This window comes from Salmo trutta, chromosome 23, assembly GCF_901001165.1.
Source record: "Salmo trutta chromosome 23, fSalTru1.1, whole genome shotgun sequence".
Lineage (NCBI taxonomy): Eukaryota > Metazoa > Chordata > Actinopteri > Salmoniformes > Salmonidae > Salmo > Salmo trutta.
Window position 1 is genome coordinate 13,826,184 of NC_042979.1, and position 10,198 is coordinate 13,836,381.

Below are 10,198 nucleotides of genomic sequence, written 5' to 3' on the forward strand. Positions count from 1 at the left end.
GTGAAAAGCTTTCCCACCAAAAACACATGAGACCAAGTTGTTGACTGAACTGATTGACCTCAAATAATAGGGTTGAAAACAATCAAGTTATCATTAGAGAGCGCTCTTCACACCAGGCCCCAGAATCTGAGTGTAGATAATCAAAAATACATTGGCAGAGGTTGCTGGCACAAGTTTGTCTTTGTATAGTTTCCTCTTGGCAATAACAAAGCACCATAGGCTATCTGAGTCTTCTGGGTTGCAGTAATAATTGTGATCCCAAGGTCCTCCTAAGAAAAAAGCAAAGTAGCCCCAAAAAGCAAGGGTCACAAAATGTTGACATTAAGCAGTGTAGAGAGAAGCAGGCATCATCTCTGCAGATCACACCTTCCCTTTACATTCCATATATTCAAAGATTGTATTGTTTACAGTTGAAACTGCAAATGGCTTGATATCATGTATTTGTATCTCAGCTTGTATTTGGGGGCATCGTACTAAATAAAAACCTGTTGGACTACTGACCTATAATAATAAAAAAACAGATATTCAAATGTTTTGAAAAAGAAAAATCTAAAAACACTGAAAAAGTTGTACCCTCTTCAATGCCAAGGTGAACTGTTGAATTAAGACCTCTGGTTGCTTTCAGCCAGTTCAAGCACCTCTGGCCACTGACTTGTCACCTGCAGCTCTCCATTGTATTGGGCCCCACTGGAAAGAAGGCATCCTAACAAGATACACAACAGACAACATGAAAGTTTGTCCATTCAGAAAGTTAAGATTACAGAGAGTATAACAAAGACCCTGAAATAAATATAATAATCCATATCACCTGTGAGGCAATAAAACATATTTGATAGAACCGATGCTGGAGATGAGAAGCGGGTACGGGAGCTGAACGTTTAATGCGGAACAGACAGGTAACAAGGGAGGTATAGCGTCAGCACATGGGTAACAACAACATACAAACATTAATGCAGAAGCTGGGAACATAGCTGGGGAACTGACAAATACGATGTCACTTTATTACTTTAAGTACTGAACACTGCATACCCTCAGTTGGGTTACTTGAATAGTTCTAGGCAACGGGTTTCCACAAAAAATGGAGTTAGCAGAACGAATGACTTTTTACAGTCTACCGTTGTTTAATTCCCCAATTTTCACTAAAGGCACCCCTAGGACTACATAATAGTGTATAGCCTCACATATAGCCACCCTATTTCCCTTTCTATTCTATAAAATGTTTAAGAAATCAGTCCCATGGCTTGAGCATCTCCAGAGAGCAGAATAGTCATTTTTCCACTCAGCATAGGGGAAGGAACTTTGAACACATTCCACACAGCAATGTCAAATCCTTGTACTCACTCACATTCCACACCTCAGGACACGTGTTTGGCCAAAACTTGTTTTGATTTTCATGTTCGGGTTAAAGAACTTATTATCCAACTCATTCAAGAGCGCTTAGGTGGCATTGCAGCAATTTCGTAATCTGCCTCACACTGTTTTATTACAGGCTAGGCTTACTGAACCGTATGTAAACCATTCCACACTCACTTGAAAATATGTGACAATTTCAATCATTTGGCACCACATTCCGAGTTTATAAATAACCCTGATCCGCCTAATGCTGGTAACTGCAAGCACAGAGTATTATTTCATTTACATCCATATGTCATTTCTCAGCTATTTAGTTCAGAAGTTTGCTTAACATATTTGATCCTCTTGCAGTCTAGAAAATAATATTGGTCTAACCAATCTTCCAGCTAGATCTTACACCATTAGAATGTGCCGTTGGGCAAGGATGTGTTGTTTTATGTTTATTTTATATTTTCCACAAGAGGATTCTAAGTTTTTACAAACCAATTGCCTTTGACAACAACAATATAAGGCGCTTCTATCATACTAATCCCCAGTAATGAATTTAACACCATTAAACCTATGTGGATGTGATACAATGTCTTTCATTGAAAAATCACAAAGACCAGAGATAGCTATCTCAACAGCTCTAAAAACTATACATCAACAATCTGCTGGCCATTAAACCCCAGTGAAAGGGATGAGGTGATGTTTATTGTTATCTGTTTTCAAAAAACCCTTATCTGAGGAGCTTAGGACAGATTTTGAAAATCCATTAATTCCTTGATAAAAAGGTGTTGTGTTGCCTTATATGAAATCAAAGGATTTGTTGGAGAATAAATACAACCTGTAATAGCTTTACCTCAGCCTTGCACATTGTCAGAAAAGTCAGGCTGAATGACTGCACTTCATAGATAAGGTCCAGTTCTCATGTTGTGAATACTAACAGAGAGAGATTGTCAGAAGCCTTGGCTATCCATACCTGTACATTCTGAATGATATTTCACCTCTGAATATGCTCCCTTTGTGAATGGCTGTAATGCTCAAACATGCTGAAACCACTCTGCTCTACAGCTGACCCTTTGCTGCTCCCAGCATGCCTTGTGTGTTGTGTGGTGAGGATTGGTACTGTGACAGCAAAAAAATCACCAAATTCCATTGTCTCTATTTAATGGATAAATAAAGATTGTAAACATGTAGACCTTTGTATTGGAATTGTATGATTCAGATTGATTGAAAACCAGATGTGTAGCCTCGTGTCTTGGAATAAACTCTGGGCACAAATCAACGAGGACAGCAAGTGTTCAAATTCAGGGGCTAATCCCCAATAGGTCCTTGGTTACACCAAAGCGTTAATCTTTAAGACCAGGTTTCTAATACCAAGCAATCTATTTTTCTCTAAAACCACAACAATAAGGATCTTAGAAGCTCTCTACCCCTAATTTAATACAGAGAAATCTGATTTCTTTTTCAGAAAGCAAAGCAATGGGGCCAGATTAGCTGAAGTCCCATCCTCCCTAACCCCCTCACAAAACTGCCCAGATTAGCTGGGAATTAAGTTTCAACCATTTTGTATTTGTCTAGTCCATAGGGGGATTATGTTTTTTTTTGCTCTCTTTTTTTTCTTCCTAAATTTCTGTTATAAAATCAGAATGAGTGGGTCTGTGGTTGAGCACAGTGGAGAATGAGCCACACTGTAAGGTATATGCTTCACCCAAAAGCATTAACTGACTGCCTTGGCTGGCACTTTAAACACTAGGTTGAATTTGAAGTGAATTCTTTGGGCAGAAATCTTGTCATGGAGGGGTCAAGTAGGATGGAGAGACAGAAGTTTCCATTCACCATTGACAATATACTGAACAGATTTCCAATTAACAATGAGGAGAGCAGGCAGTCTGGTGCGACCCACAACACTGTACCAGGTGAGGATGGAGTGAGATCAGAGAGTATTCCTGCTGGGAGCCACATAGAACCTTCACAGCACACCTGCTCATGCTGCTGGTACTGCTCCCACTGTGGAGAGGTGTTCCAGGCTGACTATCCTCCTGAAAGTAAGACCTAAACCTACGACAATTTTGACACTATGATCACTCTTCATTTTTCTCTCTCATGTTTGTTTGATGATTATGTCTAGCAGATCAGTTGTTTTTACCATTAGCCAGGTAGGTGTATAGACGTTTATGCGTTGACCTTTACATGTAAAGTTATTTTAATTCAGCTTGGCAGTATGCATGGTCCAGAAGAATGTTTCCGGAGCCATGCAGGCCAGGAGGAAACACTAACAGAGAGGAGCCCTCCTTCAGTCAGGTCCAGAGGCGAACACGGCGACACCGCACCATATTCACTGAGGACCAGCTGGATGCTCTGGAGGAGATGTTCCTTCAGAACCAGTATCCAGATGTTAACGCGAGGGAAAAACTGGCACAACGCACTCATTTACGCGAAGAGCGAGTAGAGGTAGGCTCCTTGTGTTTTTTTTTGTCCGTTTATAAATATTTTGGTTTCATTAAGTTTTAAAATGTTTTGTCAATGTAGCCTAATTTACTTTTATTTCGATAGGTATGGTTTAAAAACCGAAGAGCGAAGTGGAGGCGACAAAAAAGAACAGCATTTGGTGTGCAAGACCTGGAAGACTAGAAAATGGTGTACCGTATTATGCCCTTGTAGAGATTTTCTAGACATTTTTGGATACCTTATCCAATGCAATGATGAAGGCTAGAATAATTCTAAAAGCTTCACTGACAGACATTTCCGGTGACGGAGAAACTGTCCCTGGATAATGAGAGTAGAAAGGAGGCTCGAGTTTGGAGTAGAGGGAGTACAGGGCTTTGCATGTCTCTCGAGGAGGCTAAAAGTAGATTTTGGCTTGGAAAAGTTACACATTTTCAGGAGTTGGGAAGAGGATTGGAGGGAAAGAGAGAGGAAATTGAAAAGACTAAGGGAGACAGAGGATGGGTTTGAATCTGTTGAAGCTAGCAAAAAGAAGGGCGAAGGTATGTCGAGGAAGATTGGTGTCAAGTTCAAACAGAGTGAGCTGGACGCCAGTTCTAGATCTGGAAGTGAAATGGAGGGGTAGATGGTGTTGTAAGGAGCTTGTATTGATAAACATGGTTATGATAAAGAAATGTTTGGTCCAGTAGGAGTGACATTTTTGGATTCAGGGTGGGTGGTTTAATATTCATATATGTCAACATACTGTATTGTAATTGTTTGTTTTCTACGGTCGTATCATACTGCGCTATGATTGGTTAATACCACCCAGGTCGTGAGGTCATTTTCAGTTGATCATGGCCAGCTAGCTAATAAAGAGCTACATTTACAAAGATCCTGTCGTACTGCATTTTATTATTTTGTACAAAGCGTGCAAAACAAGACATGGTGTCAGAGTAAAAGGACGAATATATGGATTTTGCTGGAGTTCCTTCACCTCGAATGGACTGGCGGTCTACAAACTTACCCACTGCATGGCGTAAGTTCAAACAGCATGTGGAGCTAATGTTCACTGGTCCTCTGAAGGAAAGAGGAGAAGAGGAGAAGTGAAGCTACCTGCTCCTCTGGATCGGTGAAAAAGGGAGAGACATTTACAACACATGGACGGCGCTACAGAGGTCAGCTACTTCGGACATCTTCTCACAGCGAATAGAATCAAGCCAGACCCACAGAAGATCTCAGCCATAAAGAAAATGGGGCCACCAAAGAACCGCGCAGAGCTGGAAACAGTGCTTGGCATGGTGAACTACTTAGCAAAGTTCGCACCCAGCCTCTCCAATGCTAATGCACCCCTGCGTCAGCTGCTAAAGCAGTCCAGTGAGTTCCTCTAGGACAAGCAACACGACATTGCTTTCCAGAAAGTGAAAGACTTGATCACAAGAGAACCAGGACCAATCATTGCCTACTATGACCCCAACAAAGAGCTCAGACTCCAAGTGGATGTGTTGAAGTATGGACTAGGTGCAGTGCTACTGCAAGAAGGAAAGCACATCGGCTACGCTTCCAAATCTCTTTGAGAGTAGTGAAATCAACTACTCTCAAATCGAAAAGGAGCTGTACGCCATTCTGTTAGGATCTAAGCGTTTCCATCAGGACGTCTATGGACGACAAGTCATTGTGGAATCCAACCACAAGCCCCTTGAGTCAGTCATAAGGAAACCGCTAGCCCAGCCCCGCCAAGGCTACAGAGAATGATCCTTCAACTACAAAAATACGACTTCACAATCACTCACCATGCCAGGCAAAGACATCCCTGTCGCAGACACACTCTCCAGGAAGTTTCTTACCTACAAGGACAGCTGCCTCAGTGAAGACATGGACATGCAGGTGCACACTGTGTACAGCAACTTACCAGTTAGTGACACAAAACTGAAGGAGATCTGAGCGGAAACAGAAGAGGACCCACAACTCACACAGCTGAGGTAAGTCATACCGGATGGATGGCCTGAGGAGAGGAAAAAATTCCCTCTGAGCATTTCAGAGTTCTGGAACCATCGTGATGAATTATCACAGATCAACAGAATCATTTTGAAAGGAGAGAAAATCATCATTCCTACCAGTCTCAGAGAAGACATTTTGACAAAGATCCATGCAGGACACATGGGCATGGAAAAGTGCAAACAGAGAGCACGGGACATTATGTTTTGGCCTGGAATGTGCAAACAAATAGAGGACATTGTTGGTAGATGCACCATCTGTCTTGAACGACTCCCCTCAAACACCAAAGAGCCAATGTTACCTCACTGTATCCAAGACCGACCCTGGCAGGTCGTGGCAACCAATGTGTTCACCTGGAACAACGAGGACTACATCATAAAAGTGGAATACTACAGCAGATACTTCGAACTCAACAAGCTTCATAGCACCACCACACCTGCAGCTGTGAGCCACAAGCTGAAAGCAGCCTTTGCCAGGCATGGCATTGTAGAGACTTTAATATCTGACAATGGGCCCTGTTACAAATCAAATGAGTTTGAATCCTTCACAAAAGCATGGGAGTTCACACACGTCACCACAAGCCCACATTACCCTCAAAGTAATGGCCTTGATGAAAAATCTGTGCAGATTGCTAAATCACTCATGGACAAAGCAAAAGCAGACAAGAGAGACCCCTACCTCAGTCTCCTTGAATACCGCAACACTCCAGTTGACAACTTCAAATCACCAGCCCAGCTTCTGATGAGCCGCAGACTTCGCTCAATCCTTCCCAGCAACAACCAGCAGCTGCAACCTGAGGTCGTCAGCTACAAGGAAATGCATGCAAACCGTGCACAGAGACAACAACACCAGAAGTAATACTACGACAGGTCAGCGAGACCACTGCCACCACTGAACAACGGAGAGTCAGTTAGAATCCAGGAGCATGGCCACTGGAAGCCAGCAGTCGTCATCCAGCCAGCTGACACTGAACGTTCATATCACGTCCGCACCGCAGAAGGAGCGGTGTACCACCGTAATCGTCATCACCTACTGACCACAAAAGAAAAACACACTGACGAGATTAACTGTTTCCCTGAAAGAGAACGTGATGGACTAAACACACACACAACATAAACCATACTTACCTGCAATACCACAATAACTGTTGACTGACATAGAAGCTTGCTCAGCATCATATCACACAAGGTCAGGAAGAGGTCAAGCCTAGAGCTGTCCTAGACCTGTGAAATGTCAAAGGTTGTAAGCAGATCGCTGCCATAAAAGAGTTCCAGACTGTAAACTTGTTATTGACAAATTAACTCGAAATGCTTTGGTATTGTATTTGTTTGAAATGTTGAGATGTCAATGATACAGTGAAAAGCTGAGTTGCTGAGAAATCTTTGTTCTAAAAGTAACAGTATGTTGAGTCATTGTTACAGAGTGTGTTATGCTGATGCAGTTGGTGCAGTATGCAGTATAAATGGTTACTTACCTTGAGTTCAAACTACAGAGAACATATGTGGAACATTTATCTTTGTTTAAAGAAGGGGGATGTAATATTCATGTATCAACATACTGAATTGTAATTGGTTGCATTCTACTGTCATATCATACTCAGCTCTGATAAGACGGTTGTCATTTTCAGTTGATCATGGCCGGAAACACATGAACATGCCAGTTATAGCTAGCTAATAAAGAGCTACGTTTAGAAAGATCCTGTCGCACTTAATTGTATTATTTTGTGCAAAACAAGACATGGTGGGAAAAGAGTTGGGTGCAGTTGAATCAGTGAAGGTAACCTGTACCCGGCTTGTGATATGTGTTTGTGTTTCTTCTGACCAGAGGGAGCGGGCGCTCCATGTCATGCAACTTGGGTCAAGATCTGTTTCCTGCTTTGCTCTTAGGAACAGGGCACCATTGAAAGGAGTGGTTTCTGGGGTAGTGTGGAGATGGAGCAATTGAAGTTGAAGATTCCCGGTGTTTGTAACGCCTGCCGTTTGGTGCGACGCAGACCCAGTGGTGAGTATGGTGAAACAGAGGAGTCATTGTCAGTCTTTTTGAATTTTGAGTAAGAATCTTTAGTTGCAATGCTTATGGTCATGTAGCAGCTGTGTGTAGGAGGGAGATTCTAAGATGTGGGAAGTGTGCAGGAGGGCATGGGATAGAGGATTGTGTAGTTTCGGTGGATTAAGTTTGTGTGTCAACTGTAGGGGTTCCGTGTCGCTGGGGATTGGAAGTGTCCGGTACAAGAGAGGCAGGTTGAGGTGGCTAGAGTTAGAGTAGTGCAGAAGGTGTCGTATGCTGAGGCAGTGAAGAAAGTAGATGAGAATGGGTCAAGGGTGAGGGATCCTGTGAATAGTAGATCTGTGCCAGCACAGAGGGATAGGCCAATGAGTGATATATGCTTCAGTAAGGTTGGCTTCTTAGAGTTCATAGCAATGGTTATCAACTGTACCGCAGAAATGGAATGTAAATCACAAAATATAGATTTTGTGGTGGCAGCTGCAGAGAAGTACTTGGGGGTACGAGTTTTGACTTCAGAAGAGTTACAGCGTGTGGTAGTGTTCTGTCCTCTCAGACCGTTGGCCTGGGGTAGGATCAGATAGGGTTATTAAAGTAGTGGAATAAGGTGATGGGTTTTAATGAGTATAGAGTTAGATGATAGGGTAATTAAAATATATGTATATATACAGTACCAGTCAAAGGTTTGGGCACACCTACTCAGTGAAGACATTAAAACTATGAAATAACACATGGAATCATATTTTATATTTGGGATTCTTCAAAGTAGCCACCCTTTGCCTTGATGACAGCTATGCACACTCTTGGCATTCTCTCAACCAGCTTCATGAGGTAGTCACCTGGAATGCATTGCATTTAACAGGTGTGCCTTGTTAAAACATAATTTGTGGAATTTCTTTCCTTCTTAATGGGTTTGAGCCAATCAGTTATGTTGTGACAAGGTAGAGGTGGTATACAGAAGATAGCCCTATTTGGTAAAATACCAAGTCCATATTATGGCAAGAATAGCTCAAATAAGCAAAGAAAAATTACAATCCATCATTACTTTAAGACATGAAGGTCAGTCAATACGGAAAAGTTCAAGAACTTAGAAAGTTTCTTCAAGTGCAGTCACAAAAACCATCAAGCGCTATGATAAAACTGGCTCGCATGAGGACCGCCACAGGAAAGGAAGATCCAGAGTTAACTCTGCTGCAGAGGATATGTTCATTAGAGTTACCAGCCTCAGAAAATGCAGCCCAAATAAATGCTTCACAGAGTTCAAGTAACAGACACATCTCAACATCAACTGTTCAGAGGAGACTGCGTGAATCGGCCTTCATTGTCGAATTGCTGCAATGAAACCACTGCTAAAGGACACCAATAATAAAAAGAGACTTGCTTGGGCCAAGATACATGAGCAATGGACATAGACCGGTGGAAATCTGTCCTTTGGTCTGATGAGTCCAAATTTGAGATTTTTGGTTCCAACCGCCATGTCTTTGTGAGACACAAAGTAGGTGAATGGATGATCTCAGCATGTGTGGTTCCCACCGTGAATCATGGAGGAGGAGGTGTGATGATGTGGGGATGCTTTGCTGGTGACACTCTCAGGGATTTATTTAGAATTCAAGGCACTCTTAACCAGCATTCTGCAGCGATACGCCATCCCATCTGGTTTGCGCTTAGTGGGACTATCATTAGTTTTTCAACAGGACAGTGACCCAGCACACCTCCAGGCTGTGTAAGGGCTGTTTGACCAAGAAGGAGAGTGATAGAGTGCTGCATCAGATGTCCTGGCCTCCACAATCACCCGACCTCAACCTATTTGAAATGGTTTGGGATGAGTTGGACCACAGAGTGAAGGAAAATCAGCAAACAAGTGCTCAGCATATGTAGGAACTCCTTCAACACTGTTGGAAAAGCATTCCAGGGGAAGCTGGTTGAGAGAATGCCAAGAGTGTGTAAAGCTGTCATCAAGGCAAAGGGTGGCACCTTTGAAGAATCTCAAATATAAAATATATTTTGGTTTGTTAAACACTTTTTGGGTTACTACATGAGTTCATAGTTTTGGTGTCTTCACTATTATCCTACAATGTAGAAAATAGTACAAATAAAGAAAAACCCTCGAATGAGTAGGTGTGTCCAAACTTTTGACTGGTACTGTATGTTTCAGTAAGATTGGACTTGGCATTTATACAATGGTTATCAACTGTACTGCAGGGATGGAACATAAGTCGCAGAAAATAGAGGTTGTGGTGGAGGCTGCAGAGAGGTATTTGGCTGTGCGAGATTCGATGTCAGAAGAGTTACAGAGTGCTAAGTGGTGGTGTCCCATCCTTTCAGGCTGTTGGCCTGAAGTAGGACTAAATAGATTTAAATAGTGGAGTATGTTATTTATTTATGGCATTTATTTATATATCGCCAACTACTCCAGTCTAGTAGGTGGCGGTAA